Raw genomic sequence first — 17347 nt, forward strand, 5'->3', positions numbered from 1 at the left:
CGTGGTTCTTTTTGCACAATACTTACTGGATATCATGTCTGCGCATGTGCAATGCCTGTGCCAGTAAAACTACATCTGCAGCTCCTCTTTTTTTTAATTTTTTTTTCCAATCCCACCAAAGTAGTTTGGCTTTTACAATCTTTTTATATATCAAAGAATCAGTTCAAGCAAGATCTGTTCCATTATGCAGCACAATTTAAGTGTTCCCATTTATTTTTCTCCAGCATGTGCAGGTATGTTCTTAATGAGTGACTGGCTTTGTAGTCTGTATGCAAAACAGAAAGATTAAGAAGTGCAGACTTTCCAATTCTGGAAAGACTTTCCAATTCTGTCATTCCCCTTTCTGCAGAATCCAGTTCAGCGCTGGTCCTGCCAGCAACATGCATTATAGATCAATATGCAATTCACCCTGGCCCCATTTAGGAAATGCTGTGCTGTTATGGCTCTTGTCTGTTGGCAGTGACTGTCTGCTGAGATTGTAACCACAAGGTTTACCTTTATGTTAATCTAGTGAGAAAATATATTTTTAAAGTGCCACAGACAAAGAACTATTTACTGTTTATTGTTATTATCAATAAATACATAAATGAAGTAAATATTAAAAAATATATTTTTTAAAAAACAATTTTTTTAAATGCAGCCCTCAAAGACAAATGAGCCCATTGAGTTTTGAGAACCATGTCTTTAAGACATAAAGAGAATACCAAAATAACCTTGTTTATGTAAAGTTTTAATCCAGCTTCACTTCTCCCTTCAGTATAAGGCCTGGGTAACACCACAAATGTCATGAAATGATTAAATTCACAATGGACTGATCTGGTTAGATCTATGAAGAGATTTTTATGTAACAGCGCCAATTGTTCTTGAATATGAAAGACATTATCAGAAAACCCTTCTTAGCACTTAGCACATTAACACAACAATGAAAATGAGATACCTGGGAGTAATCGGATTACTGGAATAAACTGACATGACAAATTTTCAGAAATGGCATATTTCAAAGACTGTTGTCTACATTTACCAGTTAATTATTGGATTTATTTTGGAGTGCATATGTGCATGTCATCATCAGTATTCGCTGAAAATGCCTGAGTGTTAGCTACTTTGGGGCGGCAGTGGCTCAGGAGATGGAGCAGGTTGTCCAATGACTGGAAGGTTGATGGTTTAAATCCTGCTCCCCCATTCATTGTGTCCCTGGGCAGGACACTTCATCCTTCTTGCCTCCACTGTTGGCATTGCTGGTGTATGAATGTTTCAGTGGCGGTCACAAAAGTCGGTGCACATTACCAAGTATGAGGAATGAATAATGGGTTCAGTGTAAAGTGCTTTGGGTGACTTGAAGAGCACTATATAAATCTGATGCATTCATGGAGCTGCTAAATAGTTTAAAGGTGAGATCAAACTGTGGCCTTTCTGTGTTTCAATGTTCTCTCTGCCTACTCCAGCTTACTCCTACCATCCAAAGACATGCATATTAGGTTAACTGGTTAATCTAAATTTTCCCTTGGTGTGAGTGTCAATGGCTGTTTGTCTCTCCGTGTTGGCCCTATGATGATGCACTGGAAATCTGTTTACTCTGCTTCTTGTTTACCAATGATTGCTGGGAGAGGCTCCAGCTTCCCTGCGACCCTAAATCGGACAAAGCAGTTCAGAAAATGAATTAATCTTCCTTTTGGTCTTTCGTTTTTCATTTGGATATATACTATTGTCCCCTTCTCAGTGAGATGCAATGGCTAAATCAACTCTACTCATGTTTTTTTCTTTTTTTTTTCTTTTTTTGCGCATGCATTATAGCACTGAAATTCCAGCTGTGAGTAAAAGCAAATAGTTAAATAAGGTTAACTGGACATTGTCAGGACTCTTAGCTGCCAGCCTATGCATACTAAATGCACACCAGTGTAACATGGTTACAAAAACATAATGGAAAAAAACTGATTAACTAACATATATAATTAATTTGATAAAGGGAGACAATTATTTCCTAAATTTTGTTTGTTTTATTTTGGTCATCAAATGTGGAAAATTCCTATGGGATTTAAATGCAGCATCTCATATCTAGCATCAGCTAGCCAAGCAAATAGCAGGCCAATATTCAACAGCCAATTAGTCTTAGCTGGGGAGGAACTTAGTGAGTCACTGGTGCTTGTACTTCCTCTTTTGTTTCTGCTGTCACTGTAAACAGCATGCACATGAAGAGGAATTGGAGCCCTGGTGGTAGCAGAAATTTAAGTTGCAATGGCAAAGTGTTTGCACTTTGTTGAAGGAAGAGCCCGAGACAAGCCCTGGCGTCACTCGGTTGTGGAACATACAACTCTATTTGTTATTTGGGGTGAAAAGATTCCTGTAGGCGATTCTGAAGTGGATTCTAGTAGATGGGGAGCCACACAGCTTGAATTCAACAAACAGGATCTATAATTCCTTTGTGCTTGTGGTGGATACAGAAAGGGTGCACTTCACCGATCCTTTAGACCATGCATATTCTTGACTTCTGAACACAGGCAGATGAGAATCCCTCTGACCTGAAATCATTTGACTTTGACTTTAACAGTGCTTGACTGGAGAGACAACTCAGAAACGAGCACTTTTGTTTCTTTAAAGGACTTTTTTTCATGCAAACCTAAACTCTGTTTCCAGGAGTGTGGTTACACCAGTGTGGTTACACCACCATACCAAATCACTCAAATGGATGATTCAGTAGCCTTGTCTACCTTTGTCCAGGTGCTCTATAGAGAAATGGTGCCATTTTCTTTCTCTAGGTTCCACAACCTATGCACTATTTCTGGGTATCGCTTTTCAAGATTTCCAGGAAGATCAAACGTTGCACAAAGAAACTCCAAATATAATTTTTGAATGACCTATGTAGAATGTCCAATAATAATAATAATAATAATAATAAAAAAAACTATATGCAGTTGTTGTTGGATGTTCTTGTACAAGTTGTTTCTTTGCCAATATCTTCATTTGACACCCTTTTAAATAAACAAAAAAATATGTCATCTCTTCTGAGCAACAAGGGTTTCCCAAAGAAAAGGGATTTCCCTTATTTCAACATGAATCATCTTCTTCTACCCATGTTTGATGTGAAATTAGCCCTGTTTACTTTCTTTGCTCTCGAAAGCCGTCTCCAAGTTACTGACATTTCTTTTAGTCAGGACTTGTTTTCACTTGGTTTTCTTTTGTTCATCCTCCCACATGTGTCTCTTATATTTTGCCAATCCTCTTCCCTCAGGGCTTCATTTATGGACATCTACTTCTTGGTCCTGGCAGCACAGTCTGTTTATGTCCTTTCAAAACTGAGCTGAAAGTCTGACAGTATGAATGATACCCTGTGTAATGCTCTTATCTAAATATCTTTTTGTTTTAGCTAAATTTTAGCTCAAATTTAGCAAAGGATGACAAGATTATTATCATTCCCCAAAGTACATCTTCACATCTTCTGTCAAAGAGAGGAAGAGCTCAACTCATTGTTTCTGCACCAATTAGCTTGTTGCTTCATACTCTTGCTTAATCCCCTCATTGCTTTCAGTCCGAGCACACCTTCACCTTGTCACTCATCTCAGTAAATGTCTGGTCATGGCATTGGGCCCTTTTAAAATACTTTTGAAAATCATTTTGGAGATATGAAGTAACCTGACTCCCAGAATTTATGCTAGCTCTATCTTTTCCCTGTGAAATGCCAGAAGAAAGTTTGATTTAGGAGGCCAGATGGTACAAAGAGAGAAGTTGAAAGTGATTTGAGGAGGGGAAGTGAGATCAATATTAAACCTGAACAGAAGGGTATTTCTCTTCTAAGTGAACAGCAGAGCTCTTGATGTTGTACACATTAGCCGTCAAGGAGAGTTTTGAGCTTGTATCTTTTAAGCACTGAGATTCTTCTGATGGGAGGACCATGTGGTCATCCAGATGTGTGGGAGGAAGTAAGACTTGGCAGACAGAAGTGATGGGAATGGTTTTCAAAGTCATTGAGATAGATAAACAATGTACACAGCATCTGGTCCTGTTGCAAAGGAATGTGTACTTTATTGATCCCAGACTGGGAAACTGCATAGGAAGATGTAACATTGTCTAAAAATTGTCAATTTACTGTATTCTGGTCAGATTACTTGATTGACCCATGGTCATTAAATGACAAAGCAGTTCCATATGTGTCTTTCCATAACCAAAGAATGTGAGAAAATGTTGCAAATGTTGTCTGCAAAAAGCAACTCTCAGTATCCCTGGGTACATATCACATTATTTTAATATTGTGACCTACTTTTTATTTTTTTATTTTTTGTATGAAGCCAACAACAGAAATGTAATTTGCTTTCTTAAACCTCATATTTTCTGAAAATATTAAGCAGGCTTTAACCATACAGTAGCTGTAGTACACATGCGACAAAGTATTTTCAAAAACATGGAAGCAAGAAAAAATTGATGATTTTGTTTTATACATGTATAAGGTGTGTCCAAGGTAATGCATCACATTGGGAAACTGGAAATCTATTGAGTTATTTATATGTGGCATAATATAGTAGGTTTCAATTTGTCATGGTTTTTTCACTCTGTTGTGCTTGCATTCTGATTAGAGCTGCGTCCGAAGAGCTCTGGAATTGCCCCAAGCAATGCAGGCAAAATTTACTTTTACAAATAAATAAAGCTGCAGAAATAATGTCTGTTTCCACTCTCTTTGTACATGGCTTTCTGTCAGAAAGCAATACATTCATTTCACAGCAAATTATGGACATGCACATTGCATCATAATAAATAAAGCTAAGCTAAAATATTTATTTGCCACCTGACTTGTACAAAGAAAAATCTTGATAATAGCAATTAAAGCATATGTTGTGTTAATGCAAGACACAGTCAATAAAGGAGGCCTCCAATCATCAGTTATATTTAATTGCAAATAATAAATGTTTTTGTCAGATAACCATTTCAAATGACATATTGTACAACTGTATGAAATTATACACTAATAAAAATACACATTGCACTTGCAAATTTCTTTTAAGATAGATGTGAACACATTTGATCATAAAATTTGCTCTGAGCGATGAAAGAGCACAAAACACTTTCTGTGTCTTTGTCTCTCTCAAGCACTCAGCAGAGAATAACTACAGGGCTTCCTCATCTACTATCAAACAATTGTTTGTTCTCATTATCATAACTCATTAATCTTGATCAGACTCAGACCCACCATCTTTCTCACTGTCTCCTCTTCTCTTTTCAGCTATTGCTTACAAACACACACATTCTGTTACACACATGCATTTGTTTGTTCCTCTATTCATAATTCATAGGTTTTGATCAGACAGAATGTTTGATAAGGTTTACAGTCTGGGCTTGCCCTGGCAGAGAGGGAAACAACAAAAATAAACAGTCATAAATATATACATGCTAATACCCACTGGATCATGTAGGAGGAAAAGTTAATGTCGTGATACAGCTGAAGAGCAAGACGCTGAATTGCAAGTGAGAAAAGTAATACTAAAGGCCCTCCATGCTGGATTTTCTGAGTCAGAGAAAATTCCAAGAAAGTGGGGAAAAGTGGAAAATCAGACATCTCAAAATCTTAATAAATTATTGAACCAGTTTTGTTCCATGTGGATCAAAAGAAATCTCCAAATTGCTTAACTTCATGTAAGTTTTGATATGCACTGCAAAATTCAGTAATGTGAGAATTGTATAAACAGTTACTGTGCAAAAGTTTTACAGCCCTGATCAAACGTTCTCCAATTTCCTAATTGAGCAAAAATAACCTGGTTTCCAAAATGCATACAAATCAGATGAGATCTTACTTCAAATGTGTTGTGCATTTTTAAAATGGCAAGTTTTACTGTAAAAACTGCAGTGTAATTTTACAGTGTAATATCATTTGAATAATTTTTCTTACAAAAACACTACATATTGCTCCTCTTGCAAGATACACTGTTAAAGCCATAGTGTCGGACAATTTAGAAAACTTTTATTCCTTCATCACTTTTTTTAAATAGTTTAAAGGCATTTTAATCACCTGTGTTGCAACTAATTATCTGTGACTATATCTCACAAACTTTGGGCTATATTTGTGTTCTGAAATTTGTGCACAACTTTGCATTGCAATTTTATATTAGTACTAAAAAAGTTTAATTTCCTTTTTGTTTTGTTTTGTTTTTTCATTTCACCATTTCTGAGTAAGTATTTCCAAAGACTTCTTAACCTATTCACTAATAGACTATAAGAAGATTTTTTTTTCCTTATAATGAACGTTATATTTGCAAAGTGGAACTGCTCAGTAAAACAATACACCACACTCAAGACTATTCTAAGCCATAACTGAAGATCTTTTTACATCTATTTGAGGGGCTTAAAAGGCTTTTACCAGCAATGATACAGCAAAATCTATAAAGCCTTATCTTACAGGTATAGTGTAGTGTGCATACCTTATGTGTTTGGTTTTTTCCTTGCTGCCATTTGAAAGCTGAAGGTAAAATAAAACAATCTGTGATGTTTTTTACTGTGTTGCTATTAATGTTGGTCTTTTAGCTCTGCCGTACCACAGTAAACAGAATAGCATTGGCTCCACACTTAACAGCATCGGGGTGGGTGGAATGCTGTAGCCAGTATGAGCAGGTTTGAATCCTTTATTCTGAGTTGATTAAGTGCAACACAAGCAAAAATTGAGTCCTGGTTGAATTATATACTTGAAAAACTGCAAACTTAGAAGACTGATTAATTTTTATGTATGTATGTTATGTATATTGATGCAGACACAATCAGAAATGCATCAGACACTGTTGCATTGTCTATTATGCAGTAACATAAGAATGGTAGAATTGTACTTGTGATTCAAGTAACACAAGTATTTTGATGCAAAATTTCAAATCCAGACATTTCACAACAGTACCGAATTACCACATTTTAGTCTGTACCCTTGTGTTGTGCTTAAACTGTGCATAAATTCCCATCTTAACAACATAAACTTTCAATATTTCTAGGAATTATTATCCACACAGTCCCATTAAGAACCATGTGTACAAAAGAATCTGTAAACATTGGACCAACTCAGTCATTACAGCTGGAAAATATTACATTTCACATTTCTCAGAAGTTTATTAATGCACACATCTTTGACTTATTTAGAACAGAAATAACATTTAAAATTGTATTTACACCTTTTAGAAAACAACAGATGTTCGTATAATTTCCTCCACTCAGCTACTCAATCCATCTTCCAAAAGAGCACAGTGCCATCTGGTGGCTTCAATATGAACACCATATTTTCCTTTTGACAGAATGAATAATTTTAATATCCAAAGTACCTTGGCTGCTGGTAAATAAGGAACCCATGGCGACTGATTGTTAGGACTGGGACTGGAAATCTGTGTAGGGCTTCAAAAACATTCATCACTTGTTTTGATCATAATTATGAATGACCCATAGTCTTAAAGTTTTTATCATAAAGGATAAAAAATTAAAAGTTGTGATTTTTCCAATACTGGTGTCAGGACTTTTAGCATGCTGATGCAGTTTGTCAACTATTTATTTAATATAACAGTTCTAAACCAAGATACAATACACCATTAAATTTCTTTCAGTATGTGTTTGTATCTACTGAATACAGTACAGTTTAAAATGTTCAAGGGTATGCATTCAATAATTTGTGTATTTAGATGCAAACCATGACAATTAGCTAGCATATTTAAATGCACACTTCACACAGAGAACAAGAAAAGATCTCACGTTTTCCCATTTATCTCCTTGTGTACATGCACACTTATTCACATACAGTAGTGAGAATGAGGGTCCTTGAGGGGATATTTACTACAGCAAAGGCAGCAAATAAAATAAATGTGAAAAGCATAACACGCAACAAGGTTAAGCTACTGTAGTGGTTAAAATAAAGTCCTTCAGCCTCAGGACCAAGCTTGTAGGAAAGCTTCCCAGCATACAGCAGGGTAATGATGTTATTATGGAAATAAATCTCATTTCGTTGTGTTGTCACTTCTGGCATTGTATTTCACATTATGTCCTATGTTTCCACTGGTGTGAGTGACATGGTGTCCCTAAACTTCAAGATCCCATGTGGATGGGGAAATAATGTGGATGGGAAAAGATCCAAAACCGCCGTATTTCTCTAAATGACAAACAAACCCACACAGTCACACAAATAATGAAGATGAGTGTGAACAGATTCAATGTAAAAGGCACTATGTACTGTCTTTTTCAGCTAAATTTTTTTCTTACTTTCTGTTAAAAATTCAAACACTCAATAATGTAAAAGAGAGGAGTGACTGACATGAGAACTTGGGAGCAAAACTGAGATTGATGGGAAAAGGAAATCCATCCCAAAAATAAAGATTAATCCATTCTGAGTCTGATAAATAAGTTGGTAAATTGGGTAAACAAACCAATCCCTCTCTTTATTATGCAGTGCCAAGAAATATCTTGTCATCCAAAACAAAATCCAAAACAAGCCAGTTTTGGTTCAGACATGGATAATGTTGGATGAATAGGGAGTGCCAGTAAGAAGGAGCGAGGACAAACAGAACACTAAGAAATCTTCCCTATAAATAATGATCCCAACTCAATCTGACAAAGATGATGGCAACAAAAACTACTCCAGTGCCTGACAGCGACAGAGAAATGGGAAAAATCAAGAAATTAAAAAAAAAGAATAAAGAAAAGCAAGGAAATTGTGAAAATGACGACTGAAGCCAACCGATTTCCGAGTATGGAACACGTTAAGCCAAATGTTCAAACTTAGGTTAGAAAAGCAATTGGGGAGTTTGTATTGACAAATACTGCAAAAGAAAGTTACTTCTCCTCTGTAGAAGTAAGGATTCAGATATTTACTCACAATCATCAATCATATGGAAATACCCCCCTTGAGAATAGGAAGCTTATTTCTTCACTGGGAGGAGAGTAAAGAACAGCAATGTCTCTTATTTATTTCTATTGAGACTGGTTTTTGTTTGTTTGTTTTCTTGTTTGTTTTTTGTGGCTGTGCTGGCTGTTGAACACAGAAATTATTTTTCCCCTCATTTACACTTGGTCCCTTTAAGGCGAAGCTGGAAAAGAAGGAGACATGTGGCTGTGGCAGAAAAGAACATATGGCATCTGCTCTAGTGGAAAACCTTAATTTGGGGTAGAGTATTGGCACCCGTCGCCTGACTAGCATTAACATGCTGTCAGAGTTGCTCTGGCAGAACACTAAGTGGAACACACTTGCCGAGCACCGTTCCTCAGAGAGTTGCAGCGTGTCCCTCCCCAATTGCCACCAACCCCAGACCTTGTTACTAGTGCTGTTATAGAACAGCAAAAATATTGACATGCTGGAGGAGCTCTCATCAGATCTCAAGCCAGACATCCCATCATATCCACTTATCATAATAAGTTAAGAAAACAAATTTGCAAAACGTTAAAAGAAGGCTACAGAGAGGCCTGATGATAAAACATTATTCAACCAGTAACAATAACTGAAATGTAACATATTTTCCACAAACAAGGGAAAAAACATAATCTAGGAGTAAGTAAAGATTCCTAACATCTAAATACAGATTTAATGTTTCAGATTTTGCACTATGTCCCACTCTCAAACCTTGAAAAGTTTTTGATTTACAAGGTCAGACATCCCTAAAATGAAACAATCCCACAGACATTTTTAAAAACACACATTGTGAAAGTGCAAAATGTCTCGGAGAGACACATAATTGACAAATACAACACTTTTTATGTCTGTGCTGTCCCTAATGTGACACACCAAAATGTACCCTCCAAGAATGTGTATTGGAGCAGCATTCAGACTATCAGTCATGTGTTAACGTTATTACCCAAAACAGTCATAATATCAGAACTTATAAAGAACAGTTGTCAATTATCCATGGCTTGTGTTATATTTGGACGAACAACAGAAGACAATTGTGTCCTATGGTAGTAACGGTGTCTGACCAACAAATGCAAAATAAAACTGCAAAGAATTAATAAATCAAGGTTTGTTAAAACAAATGCCAGCGGTCTTGGAGAATGAGTTGTAAATATTTTTTTTGCAAAGGAGAAAAAAGACCAATGTTTTTACCCTGGACTATCAGCATTTTGCAGAGGATTGTTACAAAACAACCTTAACTGCTCATTATTTCAAATGTCATGTTTGTGATCTATTCAGAAGATTGTACATAATTGATAAATATGAGAGAGCTTAAAATGATGGTATATCAAACACTACTACCAGGAATATTCAAGTTTAGGGAAGGTGCTTTCTATGAACACTGACTGGATTCAATCTTGACATCTAGTAAGTAACACAGCCATTTAAGTGTGTTTAAATACCAAGGACAGTTATGAATGTACAGTGACCATAAATGGCCAAAATTCTTCCATACATAAACATTTTTATATGTGAATTGATCCAGTGGAAGTAGAAGTAGCAACACATCCAGTGGCCTCAGGTGCAGCAATGGCAGCAATCAGTAGTAGTAGTAGTAGTAGTAGTAGTAGTAGTAGTAGTAGTAGTAGTAGTAGTAGTAGTAGTAGTAGTAGTAGTAGTAGTAGTAGTAGTAGTAGTAGTAGTAGTAGTAGGCATTACTTCAAATCTAAAAGGCTGCTCGAACACCCATCAAAGCTGGTACTGCAGTTTCAATGTTCGGAGGGTTCACACTTCCGACAAAGAGTTGACACTGTAGCAGCTACCATGTATGTGCACCCAGCAAATCAATTTATTGTATTTTGCTCATTCCAAGAGAATAATATCATAGCATTAATCCTACGTGACCAAATGCCAGTCTAAAAACAGTGTTTATAGGAAATATATAGGAATATATAGAAAATATCCCTATTAACCATTGATTTTGTTATATACTGCACCTTTAACACGCTTAAAGGCTAGAGCTGCTTGAATAGCAAAGGTGACCTCTTATCCCTTATCCAGCCTGAAATTACCACACCCACCACTGCGTCACCTTGGAGACACACCCAGGAAATTTTTAAACTCCACCATTCAGAGCTATCTAACATTTCTGGGCCAACTTTTGACCATAAATGGAAAAATGGCATGTCTGCTTTCCTTTCTCATTCCTTGAATTTCCCACAATGCTGAATGAGTTAATTACCTATTTGTGTTTAGATATTGTTGTATGCTTCTGCCCAAGAACACAGGTGGAAAGCCAGAGCAGTGAGAGTGTCAATGATGCAGGTTGTTAACTTTCTTCATTTCACTAGCTAATACTGGCATGTAGTTTGGCTTGTAATTGCATTTACCTTGTCTTCAAATAGCCTGCTATTCCATTTCATTTACAGATAGTTTTATCCACCAAGCCATATGTGCCTTATCCTACCAGTTAGTAATAATAAACTGGTGCAACACATTGGATCGTCTGTTTGAAAGTGCAAAACATGTCTTGTCATTTTCAGACAGACAGACAGACAGAGACCGACAGATAGACAGACAGAGACACAGACAGACAGATAGACAGAGACACAGACAGACAGACAGAGACACACAGACAGAGAAAGACAGACAGAGACAGACACGAGACAGACAGACAGACAGACAGACAGATAGAGAGAGAGAGAGAGAGAGAGAGAGAGAGAGAGAGAGATAGATAGATAGATAGATAGATAGATAGATAGATAGACACAGAGCTAGTAGTAAAACAAATTGGGAAAGATACCAGATAGCATGTTTTGCCACTGAAAAGGCTAAACGTAGTAACTATTTTTAATTGCTTTTTCCAGTATTACATGCTAAGCTGGTTCATGTCCTACTGTGTTAAATCTTACACTATCATTAGTATTTTTTTAATTTTTTGAGCAGATATGTCATTCATTGTGATCGTCTAAGACCCACAATGCTTCTCCTGGAGGATGAAAGGCGTGGCAAAGGGCTCAGGAGCCTTAAACCTGGATGCTCATCAGACTCTCCCATGTGCTTCTAGATCAAAGGGGGGATCATGGATCATGGTTCAGTTAGGTTTTGAGCTTTTTTTTTTTTTATTATTATTCTTTTTTTCTTCTTTCTTGTCTTGTCCAGCATTTAGGCAAGCAGAATGATGGTCTGGATGCTGTGTTCACTGAGCAAATTTTCTCTGCCAAGGGAAGCTTTATAGATATAATGATCCCCTTGACTTTCTTAATTTTTATTTTATTTCTATATTTATTTAGTATTATTGTTTTAATTGTAGAGTCTGTACGGCTGGACCAGAGAGGACAGACGAAAGACAGAAAGGGAAAGGAGAAACACCTCACATGAAAAGTGAAAGAGATAAAGGGAGAGGAAAGGGAGAGAAAAAAAAACAAATAAATAACCCAAAAACAAAAAGACAAAAAGAAACCTACAGATGTATACATATGCACATATGTACATATACACACACACCTCTATGCACACACACGCACACACATACATACGTACAAACATACGCACTCGCCAGTATTAACACATATACATACACATACTTTAGATCATAGTAACTAAACTATGAATCTAAAAAGTTAAATATAAATGAGAAACAAACAGAAATGAGAAAACTAGCTGCTGTTAGTGAATAAAACTGCGTGACGACTCGGTGACTGTGTCACATGCAGAACATGCAGAGTGGAGCGTGTTCCGGAAAAGGTGATCATGCCAGTGTGACCCTTCCCACACAAAGGCAAGAGGCACGCCAGGAGTACCCCCGAGACCAGGGCCATCGGCAGCCATCCCCAGGCGCAGACCCCAACCGCCCCACCCCGGAGCCAGCCATGCGCCGACCCAGGAGGCAGCAGAGGGGGGTCTCAGCCAGAGTCCCCCGCAGTCAGGGGGAACAGGCCCCAGCAGACCCGGACCAGCGAGGACCGGCCCCGCCGGGCACCGGCCACCCAGGGCAGACAGAGCGCGGGCCCCACGGCCCCAAGAGCCCAGAAGCAACCCCCCACCCCAGCAGGCAGAGGGCCCAGCCCACACCGACGGAGGGCCGGGATCCCCAGACCGCCACTGAGCGGCAGCCAGGCCGCACCCCAGTGCACCAGCAGAGCTCCCCGAGCACCAAGACCCTCCCCCATGCATGCGCGCGCACACACACACACACACACACACACACACACACACACACACACACACACACACACACACACACACACACACATACACACACGCACACACACGCGCCCACCCACACAAACACGCACACCAACATATGCACACACATGAGCACACACACACACATGCACACATCCCCCCCCCCCCCCCCACCCCCCCCCACACACACACGCATCCACACTTCCTCCTTAAACACACCCTATGGATTCTCTTACACACGCTCAAACTCACACTCTCCTACCCCCGTTCTTTACACTCACACACTCCCTCACACACACATCCCTGCTCCCTCTATAATCACCCATTCTTCCATACACGCATACCCCACTCTACACACACATATACCTCCCTACACCCCTCTATACACATTCACACTCCTCATTGTACACCCACCCCATCACTCCCCCGTACCACCAACATAACCCCACATACACACCCCCACCCATCTGCATACACCCCCCTTCCTTCTATCCCAGCGGCCATCCACTTTCCTAAATTCTTACACCCTGATTCCTCCCCTTACTCCCCCTCTACTCTTACATTCATTCACCACTTCATCCATTGGCTCATGCACGCCCTCACCTCTCTCTCCCAACGTGTCCCCTGTGAGATACCCCCGGGGGAGCAGGGGATAGTAGGGCCCCAATCAGGGCCCCACAACTACCCCCCACCCCTGTCAACACCCCCCCACCACTCCACACATGCAGCCGATCCAGCACCACCCAGGGCCAGCAGCAGTCCCACCCTGCCAGGCCAGCCCAGACCCAGGTCTCCTGAACAGCACCACTCCCCCGCCCAAACTCCTCCGGCACAGCCCCAGAAATAGGGGTGTGGCAGGACCCCATTGTCACCCCCTCCCTCCCAGCTTATGAATGATTGTGAAGTGTGTGTTGTTTGCAATTAAAATTGGGAAGAAGTAACCACATCATGTTGGGAGCGGGACCACCAAAGCAGCCCCGCACACTGCATGGCCCGCCCCCCAAAATATGTCCATGTGTTGTCCGTGTGTGTGTGTTTTTTTTTTTTGTTATGTTGACTAAGTGTAATTAAAACTGGGAGGTGAACCGATGCTGGGTGCAGCGATCGAGACCACCTTGATGGCCTCTCTCACCATCCAGATCAACGTGTCCACCTCCCAATGCCCTGCCTGTGTGTTGTGGAAGAAGGGAAGGAGGGGGGTCCGGGGATTTAGGTCCCGAGGGAAGCGCGCCTCCCTCAAGAAGATGAGCCACCTGCGGCACGAGGCACGTCCCCCATTCCCGGGGCCCCCAAAGGCCAGGACAGGCCAAGGGCCGCTTCCCCAACAACCAGGGCCCTCAGCAACACCAACAAAAGAGCCGCCACCGGCCCAAGAAGGCACCAACGAACCACATGCAAAAGTGGGGGGGGGGGCAAGGAAGAGGAGGGGCGGCAGAAGGAGAGACAGACCAAGGGCCCACCGCCCCCACACCCCCAGGAGACGCCCCCACCCAGAGACACGTTGCATTCCCTCCTCCTTTACACACCAACACATTCACACCCCCTCACCATCAGCCTGGTATACACACACATCTACACACAGACACACCTACAGACCCACACATACATCTATACACATACACACCCATTCTAACAGATACAGGACCAAACATTTAGTCAGTTATCTTTAAGTTGAGTTTGATCTGTTTGTGACAATTTGAGAATTTTGTTTATTTGACCTGTTTTTTTTTTTGTTTTTTTTTTTAAAGCTAGCTAGTTTAATTTCTTTGGATCTTTGCATTCATTTTGAGCAATAAAAGCTCAGGTTTTGAAATAACCTCTGTGTCCTCCTGGCCTTACTGCTTGGTTCCAGACAATCTCATTCTGCTAACCTCCATAGTAATTTAAGGATACTCTCCCATAGGCTTTGTTTACAATATAACTTTCAAGATCTAGATAGTGACATGAATAAATCAAAGCCACTAAAAGTACCCAGAAAAAAAAAATAAATAAAGATTATGAACATGAAGAAGGTTAAATGGCTGTACAACACAGAATCAGTTTCCGAAGTAAAGATTCACAATCCCTTCCACAATCCCTCCTGATCTCCCACAAATAGTGGTAAACAACAACGTCTGGCACTTTATAACCAGAACTTCAAGCTTAAAATATATTCTAAAATTGCTTAACCTGCTCTTCCATAGTAATAGTTACTATGGTAACTTAACAGGGTCGTTTAATGGTATGTTTTATTTATTTATTTAGTTAGTTTGTTAGTTTTTTATTTTGTCTAGCTATCAGGGTTTTTTTTTTAATTATCCTTTACCTCATTATTGCATTACTTTTGTGCTGTACATTATGTTACACACAAAATATATGTAAACACACCAGAGACACCAGGGAGAAATTAAATAAATAAACAGAATGAGTGAACCTTTGGCTTGCTCAGCTGGTTGAAATAAAAGAAGAAAACAGCAAGTTGAATGAGACAATCTGTGTCATTTAAATTTATATTTGGGATTAAAGGTGTTTCATATGTAAATGGCAAGCGTGTGTGAGACTGTTCCTCTTTGTCACTGATGAAGTATTTTTAATAATCCCAGGAAATTACACTCTTGTAACATTAAAGAAGAGAATATATGTATGACAAGAGGAGGTACACACCCTAAATAGCTATTTGTCACTAAATTTATGGATGTTTCAGTCCTTTGGGAAGAACTAGGTTTAATCAGTAATTTACAGACTTAATCTTGAGGCACTGACATTCAAGCAGTAATAAATGTTCTAATCCATGATGATATTATTTGCTAAACTTAGAAAATGCTGAGTGTGCTTCACTGTTGACCTTTTAACCCAACAGAATTGCTGTATATTGCAGCACCCCAGGAAGCAAATCGTATCTGTCAGCCTGTCATTATCAGTAACTGAATCAGTTGTCACCACAAGGCCACAGCACACACATATTTTGTTCACTAACACGCACTCTCATTGTTTTTATTCTGCTTGACTAATCTCAAAACAAAGCTGTAGACATTAGCCCTAAAGATAACTTTAAATGTTAAAAAGAAAAAAGGAGAAGCGTTAAAAAATACATTGAAGGCAAAGAAAGGGGTGAAAAGATGAATGCTGCCCAGCTCCTTCTGAGACCTCTTTGAAATGCAGACTTTTTCATTCACTCATTTGTGAATTTTTTTTTATTCAAAGACTGCCGGCACATTGTGTGTGTATTTCTGTTGTTGCATATGTAACAGTCAATGTTTTCAGTTATCGTGCATATTCTTTAGTATGCATGAAAGCAACTATGCACCTTCATACAGACGTCACACCAGTGCAGTGTATCCTGCGTTGTAGTAGCAAGACAAAGGTTTTTCTCTTTTTTGTAGTCTTTTTTCAGCAGTCCTCATTAGCTAGTTGTTGGAGATCTTTTTGTATCACTTGTCTTGTTTCCTTTAAAGACCCATTAGGCTGCCCTGATGTTAAATTAGGCTTACTGGAATCCCAGAACTGGGAAGATTAAGGCTTCCTTTTCACACTTAAAAAAGAGCTGGTAATGTCCAATAGTAGTTTCTCTGCTCAAATGACAAAGCTGGTGAGATTTGGACTGAGCCTCAATGCACTGACAAATACACCTCTTTGTTTGAAGACCATATTTAAAAGAATGAAGCACAAACAGGGTGAGTTTCATTTAATATTACACCCTCTGTTTTTTATCTTTAAGAAGAGGGGGAAAAGGTTAATAATCAAAGAAATACAATAGTAAAGGGAGACATGAGATAAATGTATATACCGTCTATTAAGCTGATAATCAGTGAGATGGAAATAGAACAACACTAATAAAACTGTTAGAAATAGTTCTGTAAGGATCTGCCAATTGGAGCACTGCAGAGTTATATTAAAACATGATGTTAACAATTGTGACCCTTAAGGTTATTTTTGAATGCTGCTTTGAATTTCAAAAGATTTTTTAAATGTTCTTTAAATCTATATTAGCACATTGTTATCTTTGATGGGGTGACAACATAATCTGACAGGGCAATTATTCAAACATATTCTAACAACCATGACACATTTACATCAGTGAGATACATAATGAAAACACTAGTAAGCATTAGCTTTCAGATACTGCACTTTTTTCAAGGAAACCTCAAAACTTCTGTGCCTTAATGCACTTCTAGTTAATCATGTTTCATTTTAGTAACTGGAACAGAACATATATTTGAACTTAAATACTTCTTAACAGAGACAGTGATTCTACTCCATTTAAAATTGGTGTGGAGGAAAGTCATCTACCTTATACTTGCCACATCCAAAAGCCCACCTTGCATTGTAATGTTGTGCATATTTAGCTCTTCC

Source organism: Telmatherina bonti, assembly GCF_933228915.1.
Source record: "Telmatherina bonti genome assembly, chromosome: 9".
Classification (NCBI taxonomy): Eukaryota; Metazoa; Chordata; class Actinopteri; order Atheriniformes; family Telmatherinidae; genus Telmatherina; species Telmatherina bonti.